This window comes from Zea mays, chromosome 1 (genome assembly GCF_902167145.1).
Source record: "Zea mays cultivar B73 chromosome 1, Zm-B73-REFERENCE-NAM-5.0, whole genome shotgun sequence".
Classification (NCBI taxonomy): domain Eukaryota; kingdom Viridiplantae; phylum Streptophyta; class Magnoliopsida; order Poales; family Poaceae; genus Zea; species Zea mays.
Window position 1 is genome coordinate 238,313,747 of NC_050096.1, and position 23,612 is coordinate 238,337,358.

The following is a 23,612-nucleotide window of genomic DNA, read 5'->3' on the forward strand; positions in this document are numbered from 1 at the left end:
CTCCTCTGTCGCGTGGGCCCCGTTCGCCAGGTCCTTCTTCCTCTGCTGGGTGCCGCGACGGCTATATTCCAAATCCCCGAACAACTCCACGCAAATCCGAAGGGAGCGCAACAAATTCGCGAGATGCCAGCCGATTTTCTCTCCGTCCTTGGGTGTATAAATGGCGACTGAAGACCCTGCGCTATAGCCTATCATCTAGTCGAACACTTTGGTGCCCTCGTCCTCCACCGGCGGCACCGCCGACTCGATGGCGCTCGTGTTGGGGTACACGCCCGTGGAGCTCGTCATCGCGGGGGAGTTTGTCAGCACATTGCTTCCCTTCCGAGCTCCGCGGCCACGTCGACTCCATACTTCCGCGTGAGGAATCTCCGCCACCGCCGGAGGTTAATCGGATTGAGCCTCGAGGTGATTCCTCGGCCTCACTGTGTGCGGGCCGCGGTCTGTCGTTGGTAGCGTCCTTGTCACCACAGCATTCGGTAAGAAAAGCATCCGCCAGGCGATCTCCTCTCTGCGTAGGTTGTGCCTAGGTTCAAATTCATTTAGCCGGTTGGGCAAAATGGGGGGGGCTCACCGGCGTTGTCTGGCGGCCGTGCCTTTGCTCGGGGTTGGTGGGGAAGAAAACCAGTGGCCATTGATGGGGTTAATCAATGGTGGGGATTGGGGGCTGGATTCCGGACAGCGGGGGCCGTAGATTTCGAATCTGGCGGTTGTGGGTTGATTGGGTTTCATAAAATCTGGGCCATAGATCTGGGGATCAGCGGTGCTCAGTGCATACCGGTTCGGGATCTAATCCGATCCGTGGATTTTGGATCCAACGGTCGAAATCAGTTCATACCTCTTCGGTCGTGTGTTTTCGCATAAGAGCCCCTATTCTTTTTCTTATTCAACCCACCATCCACGCGCGGGGTGGGTATGAGTCTTGGAGAAATATATGAAATAGCCCCTGGTCTTTCACAGAATAGTGTCCCCAGTCCAATCATTGAATAAAAGGGATAAAACAATTCAGAAAATGGTTTTTAGTTTAGAAATAAATTCAGAAACTTGTATAATTCATATCAAATTTATTTTAACTCCAAATTGATCCATTCCAGTGGCATTAATTTTGTTTAAGTATTTTTTATTACCTATTACCTTTGTCTAACTATAAAACTTGATTTAAAATTATTCACATGAATAACTCTATTCTAGGTATTAAATAACTTCAGAAATTCCTAACTTAACAACCGTAACTCCGAATTTAGTGTTTCTTGTTCCTACAATCTTGTTAAGCAGCGTAGAATATTATTATGCAGTTTGATCTTATGTTTGGTGTGATTTCATTTTGTCTATACCATGTTTGTCTGTATTGCTACGATTAGCAGTGAGGACACGTGACATCTGAAGAGCAAGTTGGTACCTGGAATCTCAAGTCCCAGGCAAGTTGTGCCCTTGATCACTTCTTTTACCCACTCATGTTCTAATTAATCATAATGATCTGCATAGGTTAATTTTGATGGGACCCAATAGGTTATCCTAGTTTGTTTATCTTTATACTTTGTTTACCACTGAACTTTTTGGGTAGTACTTGCTAGTGCTTTATGTGGTTTTGGGTATGAAGATACATTATTCATGATCACACTTCTATTATCTGTTTATTATTACTGTTCATGATAAGATCATTATGTTAATTGGAACATGGAGCAACCACCCGGGAAAACAGTGCTACCACAAGGGTTTATGGACGCCCTTGGCTGATTAATTAGGAAAGCTAGTGGAGGACTACCTTACCCGAAAGGGGCAAGGGCAGTAGGGGAGTGGTCAGTGTAGGGAGGTCCTTGGGATGATTTTGCTGCGATGGCGGTCATGCGAGGGATCCCTGCATTGGAGCTTCCTATAAACTGTAGCGGGTTTTCTGAAGCTAGTGGAACTTTGTAAAGGCCTCGTAATGTTACCCTACCTCGCCTCCTTGGTAGAGGTGTATGGGAAGTCGCGATCCCTTGGCAGATGGGTAACATGACTTGTGGGTAAAGATGCGCAACCTCTACAGAGTGTAAAACTGGTATACTAGCCGTGCTCACGGTCATGAGCAGCTCGGACCCTCACATGATTAAATTATGGAACTAAATTCAATTTGTCATATGCATTGCATCGCAGGTGAGGTTGTTACTTTTGTTCTACTATTTAATTGGGTTGGTATTTACCTATACTTAGTAGCTGCTAATAAAATTTTGACCAACTATAAAAGCAATGCTCAGCTCTAACCATCCTCTTTGGTAAGCCTTACACTTCACGTGAGCTCCCATCTTTGGCGAGTTCATGCACATTATTCCCCACAACTTGTTGAGCGATGAACGTATGTGAGCTCACTCTTGTTGTCTCACACCCCCCACAGGTCAAGAACAGGTACCACAGGATGAAGCGCATGGAGGATGCTGCGATGTGTTCGTGAGAGGTCTAGGGCGTCGTCTCCCAGTCAACTTTGGGTTGCTGGACCGTTGTCTCCTTATAATGTAATTATTTATTTATTTCTGTACAGAACTCCTGTTATGTAGTAAAGATGTGACATTCGATCCTGTGCCATGATTCATCATATGTGTGAGACTTGGTCCCAGCACACCTAGTGATTATGTTCGCACCCGGGTCTTGGTGCCCCTAAAATCCGGGTGTGACAATTGATCTCAAGAAAGAATGAGAAAGAAGAAAGCAATCCAAGCGCAAGAGCTCAAAAGAACACAACAAATCACTCTCTCTTAACACTAAAGCTTTTGTGGAATTGGGAGAGGATTTGATCACTTGGGTGTGTCTTGTATTGAATGCCTAGCTCTTGTAAGTGGTTGGAAGTTGGAAAACTTGGATGTCTTGAATGTGAGGTGGTTGGTGGTATTTATAACCCCAACCACCAAACTAGCCGTTTGGTGGAGGCTGTCCGTCACATGGTGCACCGGACAGTCCGGTGCACACCGAACAGTGTCCGGTGCGCCAGCCACGTCACCAGGCCGTTGGGTTCCGACCGTTGGAGCTCTGACTGCTGGGCCCGCCTGGATGTCCGGTGGCACACCGGACATGTACTGTAGAGTGTCCGACTTCTGCGCGTGCCTGACTTCTGCGCGCTCTGGCGCGCATTAAATGACTCTACAGGTGATCGTTGGCGCGAAGTAGTCGTTGCTCCGCTGGCTCACCGGACAGTCCGGTGTACACCGGACATGTCCGGTGAATTATAGCGGAGCGGATTCCCGAAGCTGGCGAGTTCAGAGTCGCTTCATTCCTGGAGCACCGAACACTATCCGGTGTACACCGGACAGTCCGGTGAATTATAGCGGAGCGCCTATGAGTTTTCCCGAAGGTGAAGAGTTTGGTTTGGAGTTCCCTGGTGCACCGGACACTGTCCGGTGGCACACCGGACAATCCGGTGCGCCAGACCAGGGTGCCTTCGGTTATCCCTTTGCTCTCTTTGTTGAACCCAATTCTTGGTCTTTTTATTGGCTAAAGGTTAACCTTTGGCACCTGTATAACTTATACACTAGAGCAAACTAGTTAGTCTAATTATTTGTGTTGGGCAATTCAACCACCAAAATCAATTAGGAAATAGGTGTAAGCCTAATTCCCTTTCAGTTTTCACATGATGTTTCAAAATTTTAAACTTTAGTGGTTTGCGGCACTTTTGCTTTGGCCAAATAATTCTCCCCTTTGACATCAAACACAAAAAATGGATAACAATAAGTAGCTATTTTTTAATTAGATAATTGCATGAATAAACATGAATCAGAGCAAAGAATCATTGGTGCCAATCAAATTTTGTAGTGGAAGCGCTTTTCTTTGCCTGAGGTGTCCATTTTCCATTCAATTTGAGACTACACACATGATAGACTTGAAAATGATGTTCGTCTCAAAGACAAATTATAGACCATCCTCCCCCTAAATATATGGATAGAACCTAGGATGAAGTTCTACAATTTGAACCTTGATACAAGCATAATATATGAATTGGAGATTATACCAATTAAAAGTACTACTCATGATTAAAGGCATAAAGATAAGTATGCTATGCAACATTTCAATCCACATTTCTAGAATCAAGAATATTTATCTCATTTCTAAGTTCACAAAATATCTTCCAATCTAAGGGCTTTGTGAAGATATTGGCTAATTGTTTATTTAAACTTACATGGTCTATTACATTATCTCCCTTTTATGAATGATCTCTCAAAAAGTGATACCAAATGTCTATGTGCATTGTGTGGTCGTGATCAATAGGGTTATCGGTCATTCGGATTGCACTCTCATTGTCACATAGAAGAGGAACTTTGCTCATATTGTAGCCAAAGTCCTTTAACATTTGCTTCATCGAGATTAATTGTGTACAACAATGTCCTACAACAATATACTCGGCCTCTGGATTGAATAGAGCAATATTTTTTTGTTTCTTTGAAGACCATGATACCAAGGATCTTCCCAAAAATTGGCAAGTCCCAGAAGTGTTCTTTCAATCTACCTTACATCCAGCATAATCCATATTGGAATATCCAATGAGACCAATTTACAGCCTTTAGTATACCAAAGCCCTAGGTTAGGTGTATGAACTAAATATCTCAAGATTCTCTTAACAACCCTAAGATGACATTCTTTAGAGGCGGCGTGAAATCTTGCACACATGCATACACTATGCATTATATCTAGTCTAGATGCATATAAGTAAAGTAAAGAACCTATCATAGAACAATATACCTTTTGATCTAAAGATTTACGTCCCATGATGAGGTCAAGATGCCATTTGTGCCCATAGGTGTCTTGATGGGTTTAGAATCCTTCATGCCAAACTTCTTGAGAATGTCTTGACTGTACTTTGTTTAGCTAATGAGGGTGTCATCCTTGAGTTACTTGGTTTGGAATCCTAGGAAGAACTTCAACTCCCCCATCATGAACATCTCAAAATTCTTGACCTTTATCCTACTAAATTCTTCACAAGAGGAGCGGTTAGTAGAACCAAAGATAACGCCATCAGCATAAATTTGGTATATAAACACTTCATTATCCACCCTCTCTGTGGAAAGTGTAGGATCTACTTTTCCAACTCTAAATGACATCTCAATAAGAAAATCTCTAAGGCATTCATATCATGCTCTAAGTGCTTGCTACGAGTGCATATGCTAATAATATGTGAATTGACTCAAGCCTATGCCACTTACCATTCTTTTATTTCAAATAAAGTTTAACTTGATTAATTAATTACTTCATTGAGTCGAATAATCTTTGTACAACATGAAAAGTTGAATTTTGGTGATATGGTATACAGAGCGTTAGGGGGTAACCAGCAGTTCAAGAAACTATGTCTAGGGTTATTGGTAGTTTCCTTAGTTGTTTTTATTACATGAATCCAAAGTATAAATTCATAGAGTGATCACCCATAAAATCCATACAACCACGAGCCAAGTAAATGTGGTGTCCATTTATGGTACATGCCAAACTGTGGTACAAATACAGCGGGGTACACCAAATCCATCATAAAAGTGATGTGTGGAAGATAGGAGTACTCCTGATATCCATTTGGCACAAGAGGAGTGCCTTCAATGAATGGGGTACTTTTATATTGTTTGAAACCTCAATGGGTGTGTAGAAACTTGTTGAACCCATCAAAAAGCTTTGAAGTGGTCTCCTGGTCGAATGGGTAAGTGGCTTGCAACCATGGTATAGATGATGATATTTAGACTCTTGAGGATGGAGGAGTAAAGTCACTTTTCATGGAAAATGTGTACAACCTCTGCAAATATTAAATTGTTATTACAGTTGTGCTCATGGTTAAGAGCGGCATGGTCCCTTCCACGATTAGATGAGTTATGTTTTGGTTGTTTATGGGTTGTGGTTTGATGAAATATTCTTGTTTACCATAATAGTTATGAGTTGAGAATCACATAATAATTACTTGCTTTTATAAATGAATTTGAACTAAAATCGTTTAAGCGAAAGAACCAAAATTTTATTTTCTTGATATCATCCTATATAACATCTTTTCCACACATATTGAGTACCAAAATGCTCAAACTTGCCTTAAACATTGTTGCTCAGCTGAAGTAGAGTATGGGTGTTCACTGATGAAGATGATTGTGAAGACTAGGCTTGTTGTCTTCTCAATCAATGGATGTGGAGGCTGCTAGTTTCACTAATCTTTGATGTTTTAATGTAATAGTTGTATCTTTCTCTTTTGACCTATGAGTCCATAAATAATGGTGTCGTTATATGTGTGAGCAAACTTTCTAGGCACACTTGCAGGTGCATTCGGTTTTATCCATAAAATTGGATGTAACATAAGTGGTATCAAAGCCATATCAACCTAGGACACAAAAGTGGCTAGTATGGGACATAAGACTTGTTTTATAAACTTTTTTGTTTTGTAAGCTTTTTTGTCAAAAATGGATAGTATGGGACACAAAAGTGGTGACTTATGACGGGTTGGTCTCGAGCCGGGCGAGGGATCCACTTGAGTGATTTCCCTTTGGCTCGCCAGGCGTCCTTGTCTAGTTCTGCCACGCACGACCCCGGACTCGATGCCGCGTGGCTCATCCGAGGGTGGGTCCTTTCAAGGCAAATGTTACCTTTCTCCTCCAGCTGATCGATATGCCCTAGTTGCTAGAGGGTTTTCCCTAGCGTGCTCACTGATCAATGGGCCCTAGGACCAGTGATCTTATCCCCGATAGCTCCTGAGCCCAAAGCCGAAGGAATCTTCGGACAAAAACCTGTAGATATTCATCATTGTCTTGGGTGCATTGGAACAGGGTCTAAGCAGTAATTGGCTTTGTCTATACACCTTGGAAGCTTGTGATAATCATATCCTTCATCTTCTGCCATCAGGTGTCTGTGTCTGGCCAAAGGGAGGAATACCATGTCTGTGCAACGCTTCTAACTGCCATGACAAACGATTTTGCCATTACCATTGTGTTACCTCCATACGAAGATATTGTAGCTTCGTAACTCATCAAAAATTGCTTTGGATCTGAATGACCATCGTACATTGGCAGCTAAGGTGTCTTGTACAATAGAGACATCATCATATAGAAAATCATCATAGCTATAAACTTCATGTTGAAGGTCATCATGATTGTGATACTGTTCCGGAGTACCTCTACTGGTATTGATGCTCTATTTGATCGGTGTGTTGCAAAATATTGCACATTTTCTCAAACGCTACATTGATCTATTTCTAAAGCTCAGAAAGGCGAAACATTTTCTCCTTACGCTTTTCAACTTTTTGATGGATGGCTTCAAGATTGCGAATCTCTTGATCAAGTTCGTCGTCTTGTAGTTGAGGGTCAACGACCTTCCTCTTTTGGTTTTGTGCTTCTCGAAGAAGCGTGTTTTCATCTTAGTTTGGATCTAGTGGAGTGAGGACAACATTAGGTGTCGTTGTTTTCTTCGGAGCATAACGAAGCTCCTTGCGGTAGTCGTGTTTTCACTGGAGGTGGGTGCCAATATTGGTCACTTGTTTTTGGTTCCTTCGGGGTATCAAAAATAAGACAACACAATTAAATCGAGCCACAACTTTATCCTTTAATTCTCCCTTCTTGAAGAGAAGGAATATTAAAGAATGAAGAGATGAAAATGAGTGAAGAAAAAGGTAAAATATGTTAATGATAAACCATGCATAATACAAGGGTAAAGTGCACAATTCAACCTTAAAATATATCACTTTAATCTTCTTGTTTTTTATTTAACAATGGATTACATGTATACCTTCGGCTCCGCGAAGTTACAAGAAGAGGGTGAGAGAAATACAGCTTCATAGGTGGAGCAATCTGATTCTCTTCGACCAAGAAGTGTGTCCAATGCATGGCACTGTTCCTCTATTTATAGTCGTGGAGTACAACTTCGGTAAAATTTCAATTGCGCCCTCAAACCTATACATTTGAACTAGACAATACATTAAGGGTAATACCGTCTTTTTCTATAACCGCCTTGCTAAACAAGTCTTGGGGACTTTCTTTGGCCTTGGTCTTCTCATCCATCACATGTGAGTGTCATTATCCTGAAGCTTGTGCCTTCGTCCTTTTGGCTTGCGATTGCTTCAGCCAAAATTTACCTTCGGTATCTCACCCGTAACACTTGAAATAGACTAAAAAGTGGTCGTTAAGTTAGTGTTTTGAGGACCTTAGGGAGAAGAAGGCCCCAACAATATCATAATCGTCATTTTCTACTCAAGCATTAATGAACAGAGGAAAGTAATTTTCCAATAACTACATGCTCCAAACAAGATTGAACGGCTTCAAAAAAATTCCAAGTGTGAAGACACCTCAAGACATGGCTCGAATGAATGGTATGTTTCAATCAAGCATCATTGATGCTAATTTCTGATAGAAGAAAAATTTGACAAAACTAAGGCTTTGGTCTTTAATATGGTTATGAGCTCGACTTAGACCGGTGTAAGGAAAATGGACCATGGGCCATTTAGCTAATTGAGTTTTGGTGTTTGATGATCAACACAATCTGTGAACTAATAAGTTTTCTAGTGTTTGTGTATGTAGTTCACAGGATGCAAGATTAACTTGGACGAAGGAATTGAGGAAAGCAACACCTCAAAAGAAGACATTAAAAAGATCCAAGAAAAGTCCAAGTGTGATGCATATGGACTGTCTGTGCGTGGAGCACCGGACTGTCCGGTGCACCAGAGAACCGCAACCCAACGGCTAGTTCCAGGTGGCACCCGGAGAGAAGACCACCGGACTGTCCAGTGTGAGGACCGGACTATTCGGTGTGGAAATCCTACGACGCCAACGGTCACCTGCTCTGTCAGGGCAACGACTAGGCGCACCGGACAGGCTACAGTGCGCTGTCTGGTGCACCACCGGACTGTCCGGTGTGCCGCAGAGAAGCAACAGCTTTTCTCCAACGGCTCTATTTGTGTTGGGGGCTATAAATACACCCCAACCGGCCATTTCCAGGTGTGGGAGCCCAAGCAACATACCAAGGCATACTGTAGACATTTCCAAGTGCTCAAACACCCAAGTGCTTAATGGAATCACTCGGTGATTAGCGTAGGTGCTTTGCGAAGTGCTTAGGTTAGTTAGACCGCATTAGCGCTTGCTCTAGGTGAATCCTAGTTAGTTGAGTGAGTTTAGACAAACCACACAACCCCTCGGCTCTTGCGCGGGTTGTTGTAATTGTACCGAGTGGGGCGAGAGTCTTGCGAGACCGTGACAACCGCGTTTGTGTCACGGCCGCCACCGTGTACCGGAGGGAACGAGACCCGCGGTGTTTCGGCCGGAAGCTCGATAGTGGAGACGGTGGGGAGCGTCCGAGAGGAGCCAGAAGCGGAGCACCACTTACGCGTGGAGAAGGCCCGCGGCTCTCTACGGAGTTACTCGACCGAGATGCTTGGCCCTCGCGTGGGCTTCCCTTTGCGTAGGGGCACCAACAAGGATTAGTCAGGACCTTGCGCGGTTCCAGATACCTCGGTAAAAATACCGGCGTCATCCACGAGAGTTTGCTTCTCTACTTTGCTCTTTAAGTTTCCGCATTTATATTAAGCATTTAAGTTTCAATCTTGTATACATACTTATTTAGTGTAGATTGAAACTTAGCCGTTACGGTAGAGATAGCAGCACTTAGACAAAACCTAGTTTGCACATTCTAGTTTGACTATTTGCATAGGTTTTGCTCTATGGATTTATTTGTGGCCTAGTTTAGCGAAAGTTTTAGAAGTCCTAATTCACCCCCCTCTTAGGCGTCACCCATTTCCTACAAGTGGTATTAGAGCCAGGTTTGGCTCATTTGAAACGTTTTAGCTTCGCCGCTAAAAGAGCTGACGCTTTTTAGAGGAAGGGATGGATACCCATAGGCCACCACACTTCGATGGCACTAACTTCCCATATTATAGTGCTAGAATGGCTTGTTACCTAGAGGCCATTGATCTAGGTGTTTGGCGAGTCACTCGTGACGGGATGAAACCCCCTAAGAATCCCGAGAAACCCACCACGAGTGTGGAAAAAGAAATTCATTTAAATGCTAGAGCCAAAACTTGCTTGTATGAATCTCTTAGCATGGATATTTTCAATCAAGTATTTACCTTGAAAACTGCTAATGAGATTTGGCTAAAATTGCATGAGCTCCATGACGGCACATCAAATGTCCGTGAGCAAAAACATTGCCTAGTCTTAAATGAGTATAATTCTTTTGCTATGAGAGATGATGAGCTTGTTAGAGACATGTATTCTCGTTTAAATCTAATCATCAATGAGCTCAACTCTATTGGCATAAATAAGCTAGGTGATGCAGACATTGTAAGGAAGATTATCTCCCTACTACCACAACGAAGATATGGGAGCATCATCACCATCCTTCACAACATGGAGGACTTGAGTACCATGACCCCGACCATTGTGATTTGGAAAATTGCGGCTTTCAAGATGTCGCGAAAAATGTGTCGGGGAGAGGAGCCAACTTCCTCAAGGCCATATGCTTTTGCATGTGATGAAAGGAAGGGTAAAAAGAAGGCTCTCACTCCAAGTTCCTCAAGTGAAGAAGAGGAAGAAGAAGAAAGTGATGATAATGAAGATAATCAACCATGCACATCATCCTTCGAGGATGAAGAAACAATCTGACGCGTCTTAAAGGTAATGGGGGATGATCCGCAAGATTAATCTAATGAGTGTGCCCCTACAGGTCGAAGATCTTCTCTTTAACATTGACAGGAAAAAGCAAAGGAAGAGAGGATGCTTCGCATGTGGGGAGAAGGGCAACTTCAGGGACAACTGCCCAAATATGCCCGAACCCAAAAAGGAGAGGAGCAAAGGCAAGGCGCTTACAAGTGTTAGAACTTGGGATGATTTTTCAAGTGAAGATGAACCTCCAAGGACACGCAGCCACCGGTCCTCATCACGCTCATCACGGTCATCACACAAATGCCTTATGGCAAGAGGTAAAGTGAGCATCCCATCCTCTAGTGATGATAGTAGTAGTGATGATGATGGTGAGGGAAAGCCCTCCATAGATGAGCTTGCGGAAGCCGTCAAATTCTTCCAGGATGTTTGCACTAAGCAAAAAGCTCAACTTAAGACTTTGAAAAATAAGTTGATTAGCTCTCAAAATGATTATAAAAGTTTGACAGAAAAATTTGAAACTTTTGCAAACTTAAATGGTGAGCTATCAACTAAAATTGAGCTATTAGAGTCTGGTGCACCATCCACTGCTACCAATGATGGCCTCATTAAAAAGAATGAAAAACTTAAGGCTAAGTTAGCTAGCTCCCAAGATACTATTGAAAATTTGCTAGAGAAAATGGAAATTCTTAGCATACACAATAATGAGCTAACTACTAAGCTAGAAAACATTGGTAGCACCCCAGGAGCATCTTTAGTTGAAATTCCTAAAATAATTAAAAAGGATGCTTCTACTTCTTGTTTTGACTTAATTGATGATTCTAACTCCTGCAACCAAGTTCTGGTTGAGAATATTGTTGTAGAAACATGTTCAGATGAGGTTGCAAAGGAAAATGAGCAATTAAGGCAAGAAGTGGCTCATCTTGCGAAGGCTTTGTATGACAAGAAATGCAAAGCCAAACAAATCCGACCTCCACAGGATAACACCACTGCGGGAATGAACAAGCCTATGGAGGGAGAAACTGTGATTTGTAGGCTATGCCACATGGAAGGCCACAAGTCTTTCCAATGCAAGGCGATGATCGGGGATAAGTAAAAGCAAAAACTCAAGCAAAAGCCATCAAGCAAAATATCCAACACCTACATCAAAAAGGTGGACAAAAAGGCTGCTACACCATATATAATCAAGAAGAAAAAGAATGGAAAGGTAATAGCAATCAAGGCCAACAAGCAAGCCAACAAAGGAAAGGGGGCCAAACGCATCTGGGTGCCAAAGGAAATAATTTCAACCATGAAAAGCACCAAGAAGGTTTGGATCTTGAAAGGGAAGTGAGTGGACCGAAGGTCAACGGGAAATTTGGAGACTTGGCAAATTAGGGATGTATATCATGGGATACATCATATTGGACCAAGTTTATTGCCAAGTGAGTTAGTAAATATTTTGGACCCAAATTTCCCCACCCATGACTAAGGTAACTAGATTTGTTGTATTTCTTTTTTTAGATATGTGTCGTCATTTCGAGACCGGGGGGTCCCTAAGCCGACGAGTGAGTGTGCCGCGTGCCCCAACCCAGATGGGTCGAGCGCGTGGGCGAGCGCGAAGGGGGGAAGCGAGGTGGCCGGAGACGGGCGTGAGAGAGGTGGAAATCCCGCGGCCTTCGTGTTCGTCCCGCGCCCAGGTCGAGTGCGCTTGCAGTAGGGGGTTACAAGCGTCCACGCGGGTGAGGGAAGCGAGTGGCCCCAAGAGAGCGCCTGTCTCGTCCTCGTCCCCGCGCGGCCAACCTTCTCTAAGAAGGCCCTGATCCTTCCTTTTATAGGCGTAAGGAGAGGATCCAGGTGTACAATGGGGGTGTAGCAGAGTGCTACGTGTCTAGCGGGGGAGAGCTAGCGCCCTAAGTACATGCCAATGTGGCAGCCGGAGAGATCTTGGCACCCAGCTGGTGTGGTGTCGTGGCTGTCGGAGGAGCGGCGGAGCCTGGCGGAGGGACAGCTGTCGGAGCGGTTGAGTCCTTGCTGACGTCCTCCTGCTTCCGTAAGAGAGCTGAGAGCCACCGTCGTCACAGAGCTTGTGGGGCGCCATCATTGCCTATCTGGCAGAGCTAGCCAGATGGGACATCAGTCTTGTTCTCTGCGGCCCGAGTCGGCTCGGGGTAGAGTGATGATGGCGCTTCCTGCTGATGTGGCTGGCCTGCGCCCTAGGTTGGGCGTCGTGGAGGCTCCTCCGAAGCCGGGGTCGAGTCTGTCTTCCGTGGCCGAGGCCGAGTCCGAGCCCCTGGGTCGGGCGAGGCGGAGGTCGTTCGGCAGAGGCCAGGGCGGAGTCCGAGCCCTGGGGTCGGGTGAAGCGGAGTTCGTCGTCTTCTGGGGCTGAGCCCGAGTCCGAGCCCTGGATAGGGCGGAGCGGAGTTCGCCGTCTTCCGGGACTTAGCCCGAGTCCGAGCCCTGGGTCGGGCGGAGCGAAGTTCGCCGTCTTCCGGGACTTAGCCCGAGTCCGAGCCCTGGGTCGGGCGGAGCGGAGTTCGCCGTCTTCCGGGGCTTAGCCCGAGTCCGAGCCCTGGGTCGGGCGGAGCGGAGTTCGTCGTCTTCCGGGGCTTAGCCCGAGTCCGAGCCCTGGGTCAGGCAGAGCGGAGTTCACCGTCTTCCGGGGCTTAGCCCGAGTCCGAGCCCTGGGTCGGGCGGAGCGGAGTTCGCCGTCTTCCGGGGCTTAGCCCGAGTCCGAGCCCTGGGTCGGGCGGAGCGGAGCTTCCTATGGTGCCTTTGGCAGGGCCTGACTGCCTGTCAGTCTCACTCTGTCAAGTGACACTGCAGTCGGAGTGGCGCAGGCGGCGCTGTCCTTCTGTCAGACCGGTCAGTGGAGCGGCGAAGTGACGGCGGTCACTTCGTCTCTGCCAGGGGGCGCGCGTCAGGATAAAGGTGTCAGGCCACCTTTGCGTTAAATGCTCCTGCGACTCGGTCGGTCGGCGCGGCGATTTAGTCAGGGTTGCTTCTTAGCGAAGGCAAGGCCTCGGGCGAGCCGGAGATGTGTCCGCCGTTGGAGGGGGGCCTCGGGCGAGACGGAAATCCCTCGGGGTCGGCTGCCCTTGTCCGAGGCTAGGCTCGGGCGAGGCGTGATCGAGTTGCTCGTATGGACTGATCCCTGACTTAATCGTACCCATCAGGCCTCTGCAGCTTTATGCTGATGGGGGTTACCAGCTGAGAATTAGGCGTTTTGAGGGTACCCCTAATTATGGTCCCCGACAGTAGCCCCCGAGCCTCGAAGGGAGTGTTAGCACTCGCTTGGAGGCTTTCGTCGCACTTTTTTTGCAAGGGGACCAGCCTTTCTCGGTTGCATTTTGTTCCGGTGGGTGCGCGCGAGCGCACCCGCCGGGTGTAGCCCCCGAGGCCTCGGAGGAGTGGTTTCACTTCTTCGAGGTCTTAATGCCTTGCGTAATGCTTCGGCTGGTCTGGTTGTTCCCTCATGCGAACTGGCCGTAGCCCGGGTGCACGGTCGGGGCCCAAGTTCTCGGGCTGGTATGTTGACGCTGTCAACGGTTCGGCCGGAGCCGGGTTTGCGAGAGCAGCCCCCGAGCCTCCGCACAGGGCGAGAGGGCGATCAGGGACAGACTCGGCTTTTTTACATACGCCCCTACGTCGCCTTTCCGCAAGGAGGAGGGGGGAGAGCGCCATGTTACCCTCGATGGGCATCGAACATGGTGTCTCCGGTGAGCTGCAAGCGGGTAATCCGAGTGGACGTCCGTGCCCCGTTCGTTGGGGGTCGGCTAGGGGCCCAGAGGCACGCCCAAAAGTACCTGCGGGTGATCTGCCGGACCCGGTCCCCTGGCGACGGGGTCCGAGGGCTCGATGCCTCCCTCCGATGGGATTCCGTTACAAGATCGCTCCCGCTGGTCTCGGAAATGTCCTAGGGTACCTCGGGAGCGCAGCCCGAGCCTTGGTTATGTATCGAACGTACCCCTGGTCATCCCTCGCTCGGCGTCTGAGGCGACTGTGAACCCTTCGGGGGCCAGCCTTCGAACCCCTGATCAGTAATGGGCGCGGAGCCCGAGTAGCCTGAGGCGGCCGTGGAGCCCTTCGGGGGGCCGGCCTTCGAACCTCTGACCAGTAGTGGGTGTAGGGCCCACGCGATCTGAGGCGGCTGTTGAACCCCTCGGGGGGCCAGCCTTCGAACCTCTGATCAGTAGGGAGGCTCGGAGCCCGGTTCCTTCACAGGGAAGGATCCTTTTCGGGGTATCCCCCTTTCCCGGTCCCTGTTGCAAGAGATAGAGAAAGAGGAAAAAAGGAAAAGGATACGAAATCGAACGACGTGGCGTACCTTTTTTGGCGCGGTTATTACGGCGAAGGCGAAGCGTCGCCCGCTTCTCCCGCCAGAAGCGCCGCCTGTCCCGCCGCGGAGTTAATGCGACGGGGCGAGTGGTTGGCGGGGCGGCCGTTGCGCGTGCGCGAGCCGTTCGAGGAACGGATCACGGGCGCCCTGTCTTCACGCCGTGAGAGGGGGTTCTCTTGCTGCCCCCGGATGGGACATGAGCCTGGCCGACGACGTGACCGCTGCTCCTGCCCGCCTGCCACCGTCATTACTGCCGGCCCACTTTCGGCTGCATTGACCGTCGCGCCAGGCTGGCGCTGCTTGGTCGTGCGCTGGGCCGCCTCGAGTCGCGGTATTGGTTCCGCAACCGAAGAGGTGCGGTGGTGGCGCAAGTGGCGGTGCAGTTGCTTGCATGCAGCATCCGGCGCGCCGGTTGCGTGACGCGTGGGCCTGGGCCTCCATGCTGGCGTGTTGGGAGTCGGAGAAGCACGTCCACTTGGCGCGGTTGCATGCCGCCTGCATGGCTGCCCGCCCCTTCCGCCCGTTGGTCTGGGCAAAAGTGGGGGGTCGCTTTTAACCGCTGGGCGGTTGTGTGCACCACGCACGGTGGTTTGGCTTCTTCTGCTCTGAGCCGGTTTGCATGACATGCGGGGCCCAGCCCCCGCGCCGCAGGGGAGGTCCTTGGAGCGTGTTGGAGAAGACTCAACCCGTGACGGTTGGGGACGCACGTAGGGAGAGTTGCCTTTAAAAGGAGGGCGGCCCCTTTCGAAAGGCGACCATGTCTTCTCCCTCCCTTATGCCTCGCGTCTTTCCACCTTCCAAGCCCCCGGATGGGGGATACCCGCCGTCTTTTCGCCTCATCGTTGGAGGAACGCAACTCCGTGGGAGTTGGTACCTTTCAGCCATCGTTCGGCTTCAAGGATTTTCGTCATGCAGCCCGGCTGCACCCCTCCACCGGCGGTCACCCAAGATGGTGACCTCCGGCTTGATGGTGGGGGAAAGCGAGCCGGGCTGCGGCCTCTACCCCTCCCTCAGCCTCAAGGATTTTCATCACCAGGGCTGGGGAGGAGAGAGTGCCGAGTTGGGGTCGGCCCCCGCGTGGGCGGCGGCCCGCTCCTTCACTCAGTGATCGGAGGGAAGGGCGGTCGTCGTCCGTGGCGCTGACAGCTGCAGCGTGCCCGGCTTTCGGACGCGAGTGGCTTCGGAGCCGCTCGCGGCGCCGGCGTCTGCCACGGCAGCTGGAAGAGGTTCCTACGCCGACGAGATAGCCAGGGCCGCCCACGGACCGACCTCCGACTCTACGGCCTTCTGCCCGTCCTTGCCTCACAAGTTTGGGCATGGGCGGGGGCCTCCTAGCAGCAGCGCCCGCCCTGAGGTCAGTGCTGCCGCTGTTCGGCCCCCCGGAGCAGAAGTCGTCGTCGTCGCCGCTGCTGGAGCAGGTGACGGCGCGCCGTTCGTCGGTCTTCTGTTGCTCCGCAGGCCTTCCCCCATGGAGTGGGGTTGTTCGTACCTGCGGAGGGGGAACCGGAGTTCCGTTTGTAATGGCACTTTGAATGCCAGTGTTTTTGTTCATCGTGGTTGTCGAGGCCTGAACATGTATGTAATTTTGGCACGGAGCCGTGTTTTTTCCTCATTTTCGAGCACTAAGACTCGCCTGTTGATTATCTGAACCGCTTCACCAAGCATGAGTCGCCCCGTGTCAAGGTGACGAGTGAGGTATCCGTATCCCGGAGGCGTAGGAGTCCCTCGGCTCGGTCGGCCTTGTTGTCTGAGGCTCCTCTAGCTTAGTTAAAGGGACCCCTTGGCCGCTCTTCGACGAGCCGAGGCCAGGGGTAGCGATATCAGCACGAACAGAGGTGGAGTTGGCTCGAAAATGAAACCTGGTTGGCCAGAGCCTAGCCGGGTTGTCCGTTAGTGGGACCAACGCCGGAGTTGACAAGCCGAGGCCTCGGGTCGAGCTGGCGCCCTTGGAAGATGATTAGCCGAGGCCCCAGGGGTAACCGGCCGAGCCGCCTGCTCGGGCCGGATTCCCGGAGAAGTCCCTGGACCGCGTCGCCGTCCGAGGCTGGGTCGGACCTTGCTGAAGGTGTCGTCGATGCCGAGGGTGCTACAGCCCCCTTCCAGCATGAAGACCCGAGCCTGCAGGATCAGATTGTCTTGTAGCGTGTGCCTTCTGCGGCCACCGAGGCCAGAACACACACCCTTGCTGCGTTGTAAAGCTGCGTCCCTTTTCCTCTTATTTCGAGTATCTGGACTTTTTTGTCGGTAACAGGGATGTTTGTGCGAGCGAGAGTTGCTTCTCGCGGAAGGTGATGAGTGAGGTATCCGTATCCCGGAGGCGTGGGAGTCCCTCGGCTCGGTCGGCCTTGCCGCTTACGCGTACTTTCACCCGTCCATGAGGCCCTGTCACCGACTCAGTCGAGAAGGCTCGAAGGATCGCTTCGGCAGAAGAGCTTCCGAACGTAAAGACTTGTTCGATCCGCGGAATCACTTTATCCGAACGCGAGTTACTTATCGCAGAAGGTGATGAGTGAGGTATCCGTATCCCGGAGGCGTAGGAGTCCCTCGGCTCGGTCAGCCTTGACTGCTTACGTGTACTCCGTCGTTTTCAGGATCCACTTTTCGAAGTAGTCAGAAAGCACGAAAGACATTCTGGCAGAAGGGATCTTTTTTCGAGGAAAATTTTAAAGCAGAGGGGGTTTCCCCCCTTTTAGCCCCCGAGGGAGGGTCGGGCTTTGCCGAGGCGAGGCCGAGCCTTCCTTGATGACTAAACTTTGCGTGTGTGCGAGGTATATGAACAACTTGAAAATATCTTAAGGGTAGAAGCGACGTAGCTGTTGGATATTCCAAGCGTTGCCGTAGACCTCGCCTTGACTGTTGGCCAGCTTGTACGTTCCAGGCTTCAGAACTTTGGCGATGACGAATGGCCCCTCCCAGGGGGGCGTGAGCTTGTGCCTCCCTCGGGCGTCTTGCCACAGCCGAAGCACCAGGTCGCCCACCTGGAGGTCTCGGGGCCGGACCCCTCGGGCGTGGTAGCGTCGCAGGGACTGCTGGTACCGCGCCGAGTGTAGTAAGGCCTTGTCCCGAGCCTCTTCCAGCTAGTCCAGCGAGTCTTCTCGACTAACTTGGTTGCTTTGACCGTTGTAGGCCCTCGTCCTCGGGGAGCCGTATTCCAGGTCAGTGGGCAAGACGGCCTCGGCCCCATAGACCAGGAAGAACGGCGTGAAACCCGTGGCTCGGCTCGGCGTTGTTCTCAGGCTCCAGACCACTGAGGGGAGTTCCTTCATCCATCGCTTGCCGAACTTGTTGAGGTCGTTGTAAATCCGAGGCTTGAGCCCTTGTAGAATCATGCCGTTGGCACGCTCTACTTGCCCATTCGACATGGGATGAGCCACGGCGGCCCAGTCCACCCGGATGTGGTGATCCTCGCAGAAGTCCAAGAATTTTCTGCCGGTGAACTGGGTGCCGTTGTCGGTGATGATGGAGTTTGGGACCCCGAAGCGATGGATGATGTTGGTGAAGAACACCACCGCCTGCTCGGACCTGATGCTGTTCAAAGGTCGGACCTCGACCCACTTGGAGAATTTGTCGATGGCGACCAGTAGGTGCGTGTAGCCCCCGGGCGCCTTCTGCAAGGGGCCGACGAGGTCCAGACCCCACACGGCAAAGGGCCAGGTGATGGGTATCGTCTGTAGAGCCTGAGCGGGCAGGTGGGTCTGCTTCGCATAGAATTGGCACCCTTCGCAGGTGCGGACAATTCTAGTGGCGTCAGCCACCGCCGTTGGCCAGTAGAAGCCTTGCCGGAAGGCATTCCCGACTAGGGCTCAAGGCGCTGCGTGATGGCCGCAAGCCCCCGAGTGTATCTCTTGCAGGAGTTCCTGACCTTTGGCGATGGAGATGCATCGCTGGAGGATGCCCGAGGGGCTGCGGTGGTAGAGCTCCTTCTCATCGCCCAGCAAGACGAACGACTTGGCGTGTCGCGCTACCCGCCGAGCCTCGGCTTGGTCGAGGGGTAGCTCTCCTTGGCGGAGATATTGCAGGTACGGGGTCTGCCAATTTCGATCAGGCGTGGCCCCGCTCTGCTCCTCCTCGACGTGCAGTGCCTCGCCCTCGGGGGCCGAGGGTACCTCGGGCTGAACCGAGGGCGCCTCGGGCTGAGCCGAGGGTACCTCGGGCTGGACCGAGGGTGCCTCGGGCTCGGGCGTGTCGTCGATCTTGACGGAGGGTTGATGCAGATCCCGGGAGAAGACGTCCGGGGGTACCGTCGTTCGCCCCGAGGCTATTTTTGCCAGCTCGTCCGCAGTCTCGTTGTAGCGCCGAGCGATGTGGTTAAGCTCGAGCCCGTAGAACTTGTCTTCCAGGCGCCGAACCTCGTCGCAGTAGGCCTCCATCTTCGGGTCGCGGCAGTGGGAGTTCTTCATGACTTGGTCGATGACGAGCTGCGAGTCACCGTGGGCGTCGAGGCGTCTGACCCCTAGCTCGATGGCGATCCGCAACCCGTTGACCAGAGCCTCGTACTCAGCCACATTGTTGGACGCCGGGAAATGGAGGCGTAGCACGTAGCGTAGGTGTTTCCCGAGGGGCGAGATGAAGAGCAGGCCCGCGCCGGCTCCCGTCTTCATCAGCGACCCGTCGAAAAACATGGTCCAGAGCTCCGGTTGGATCGGAGCCGTCGGCAGCTGGGTGTCGACCCATTCGGCTACGAAGTCCGCCAATACTTGGGACTTGATGGCCTTCCGAGGGGCGAACGAGATTGTCTCGCCCATGATTTCCACCGCCCACTTTGCAATCCTGCCCGAGGCCTCTCGGCACTGGATGATCTCCCCCAGGGGAAGGATGACACCACAGTTACCGGATGAGACTCGAAGTAGTGTCGCAACTTCCGCCTCGTCAGGATCACTGCATACAACAGCTTCTGGACTTGTGGGTAGCGAATCTTGGTCTCGGAGAGTACCTCGCTGACGAAGTAGACTGGCCTCTGAACGGGCAATGCATGCCCCTCTTCTTGCCTCTCGACCACAATCGCGGCGCTAACCACCTGAGTGGTCGCGGCGACGTAGACCAAGAGGGCTTCTCCATCAGCTGGGGGCACCAAGATAGGCGCCTTTGTGAGGAGCGCCTTCAGGTTCCCGAGAGCTTCCTCGGCCTCAGGGGTCCAAGCGAAACACTCGGCCTTCCTCAAGAGGCGGTACAGAGGCAGACCTCTTTCGCCGAGGCGTGAGATGAAGCGGCTCAGGGCCGCGAGACATCCCATGACCCTCTGTACGCCTTTTAAGTCTTTGATGGGCCCCATGCTGGTGATAGCTGCGATCTTCTCCGGGTTGGCTTCGATGCCCCGCTCGGAGACGATGAACCCCAAGAGCATGCCCCGGGGCACCCCGAAGACACACTTCTCAGGATTGAGCTTGACGCCTTTCGCTTTGAGACATCGGAATGTCACTTCAAGGTCGGAGAGGAGGTCGGAAGCCTTCCTTGTCTTGACTACGATGTCATCGACGTAGGCCTCGACTGTGCGACCGATGTGTTCGCCGAACACATGGTTCATGCACCGCTGGTACGTTGCGCCCGCATTCCTCAAACCGAACGGCATGGTGACATAGCAGTACATGTCGAAGGGCGTGATGAAAGAAGTCGCGAGCTGGTCGGACTCTTTCATCCTGATTTGGTGATACCCTGAGTAGGCATCGAGGAAGGACAGGGTTTCGCACCCAGCAGTGGAATCCACGATTTGATCGATGCGAGGCAGAGGGTAGGGAACCTTCGGACATGCTTTGTTGAGACCAGTGTAGTCTACACACATCCGCCATTTCCCCCCTTTCTTTCTCACAAGAACAGGGTTGGCAAGCCATTCGGGATGGAATACCTCTTTGATGAACCCTGCTGCCATTAGCTTGTGGATCTCCTCGCCTATCACTCTGCGCTTCTCCTCGTCGAATCGGCGCAGAGGCTGCCTGACGGGTCGGGCTCCGGCCCGAATATCCAGCGAGTGCTCGGCGACATCCCTCGGTATGTCGGGCATGTCCGAGGGACTCCACGCAAAGACGTCGGCGTTTGCGCGGAGAAAGTCGACGAGCACTGCTTCCTATTTGGGGTCGAGCCCGGAACCGATCCGGATCTGCTTGGAGGTGTCGCCACCGGGGTCGAGGGGGACGGCCTTAACCGTCTCCGCTGGCTCGAAGTTGCCGGCATGACGCTTCACGTCTAGCACCTCTTTAGAGAGGCTTTCCAGGTCGGCGATGAGGGCCTCGGACTCGGCGAGGGCCTCGGCGTACTCCACGCACTCCACGTCGCATTCGAACGCGTGTTTGTACGTGGGGCCGACGGTGATGACCCCGTTGGGGCCCGACATCTTGAGCTTCAGGTAGGTGTAGTTGGGGACGGCCATGAACTTCGCGTAGCATGGCCTCCCCAGTACCGCGTGGTAGGTTCCTTGGAACCCGACCACCTCGAACGTCAAAGTCTCCCTTCGAAAGTTGGAGGGCGTTCCGAAGCAGACGGGAAGGTCGAGTCGTCCGAGGGGCTGGACGCGCTTCCCGGGAATGATCCCGTGGAAGGGCGCAGCGCCTGCTCGGACGGAGGACAGATCGACGCGCAGGAGCCTGAGGGTCTCGGCGTAGATGATGTTGAGGCAGCTGCCCCCGTCCATCAGGACCTTGGTGAGCCTGACGTCGCCGACGATGGGGTCGACGACGAGCGGGTATTTCCCCGGGCTCGACACGTGGTCGGGGTGGTCAGCTTGGTCGAAGGTGATGGGCTTATCGGACCAGTCTAGGTAGACTGGCGCCGCCACCTTCACCGAGCAGACCTCCCGGCGCTCTTGCTTGCGATGCCGAGCCGAGGCATTCGCCACATGCCCACCGTAGATCATGAAGCAGTCGCGGACCTCGGGGAACTCTCCTGCTTGGTGATCTTCCTTCTTGTCGTCGTCGCGGGCCCTGCCACCCTCTGCGGGTGGCCTGGCCCTGTGGAAGTGGCGCCGAAGCATGACGCACTCCTCGAGGCTGTGCTTGACGGGCCCCTGATGGTAGGGGCACGGCTCCTTGAGCATCTTGTCGAAGAGGTTGGCACCTCCGGGGGGCTTCCGAGGGTTCTTGTACTCGGCGGCGGCGACAAGGTCCGCGTCGGCGGCGTCGCGTTTTGCTTGCGACTTCTTCTTGCCTTTCTTCTTGGCGCCGCGCGGAGTTGACGCCTCGGGAGCATCTTCTGATGGGCGGCCCTGGGGCTGCTTGTCCTTTCGGAAGATAGCCTCGACCGCCTCCTGGCCAGAGGCGAACTTGGTGGCGATGTCCATCAGCTCGCTCGCCCTGGTGGGGGTCTTGCGACCCAACTTACTCACCAGGTCGCGGCAGGTGGTGCCGGCAAGGAACGCGCCGATGACATCCGAGTCGGTGATGTTGGGCGGCTCGGTGCGCTGCTTCGAGAATCGCCGGATGTAGTCCCGGAGGGACTCTCCCGGCTGCTGCCGGCAGCTTCGGAGGTCCCAGGAATTCCCGGGGCGCACGTACGTGCCCTAGAAATTGCCGGCGAAGGCTTGGACCAGGTCATCCCAGTTGGAGATCTGCCCCGGAGGCAGGTGCTCCAACCAGGCGCGAGCAGCGTCGGAGAGGAACAGGGGGAGGTTGCGGATGATGAGGTTGTCGTCGTCCGTTCCACTTAGTTGGCAGGCCAGGCGGTAGTCCGCGAGCCACAGTTCCGGTCACGTTTCCCCCGAGTACTTTGTGATAGTAGTCGGGGGTCGGAACCGGGTCGGGAACGGCGCCCGTCGGATGGCCCGACTGAAGGCCTGCGGACTGGGTGGTTCGGGCGAGGGACTCCGATCCTCCCCGCTGTCGTAGCGTCCCCCACGCCTGGGGTGGTAGCCTCGGCGCACCCTTTCGTCGAGGTGGGCCCGACGGTCGCGACGATGGTGCTCGTTGCCGAGGTGGCCCGGGGCCGCAGGCGCGGTGTTGCGCGTGCGCCCGGTGTAGACCGAGGCTTCCCGCATGAATCGAGAAGTCGCGGCATGAGGTTCTGAGGGGTATCCCTGCCTTCGGGAGGCAGAGCTCTCGGCCCGTCGGACCGCAGCGCCTTCCAGGAGATTCTTGAGCTCTCCCTGGATTCGCAGACCCTCGGTGGTTGATGGCTCCGGCATCGCGTAGAGGAGCATCGCTGCGGCGGCCAGGTTCTGACCGACCCCACTGGATGCGGGTGGCGGCCTGACCCTGATGTTGTTGGCGACGCGGTGCTGGAAACCCTGGGGCAGGTGACGTATTTCTCCGGCCGGGGGTTGGCCCGCCCATACCTGCCCGACGTCCCGGCGGATCGACTCAAGCGCTCCTGCTCCCTCGTCGAGCCTGGCCTGCGCCCCGCGGACTTGCTCGAGCTGTGGGTCGTGACCCCCCGCCGGAACGGGGACCACAGCTAGCTCCCGCGGGATGTCAGCGCGAGGCACCGGCCTAGGGAGATCACCGTCCTCCGGCATGCCGAGATGGTTGCCTTCGGAAGGATCCCCTAGCTCGACGTGGAAACATTCGCGGCTTGGGCCGCAGTCCTCGTCGTCGAGGCTGCGGCTACCGTCGGAACAGTCGGAGAGGCAGTAGTCACATGCGGTCATAAAGTCCCGCATGGCACTGGGGTTGCCAAATCCAGAGAAATCCCAACAGATGCTGGGATCGTCATCTTCCTCGGACCCAGAGGGCCCGTAGGTCGAGACGTCCGTCAATCGGTCCCAAGGCGACCGCATACGAAACCCCAGAGGGGTTGCACTCGCC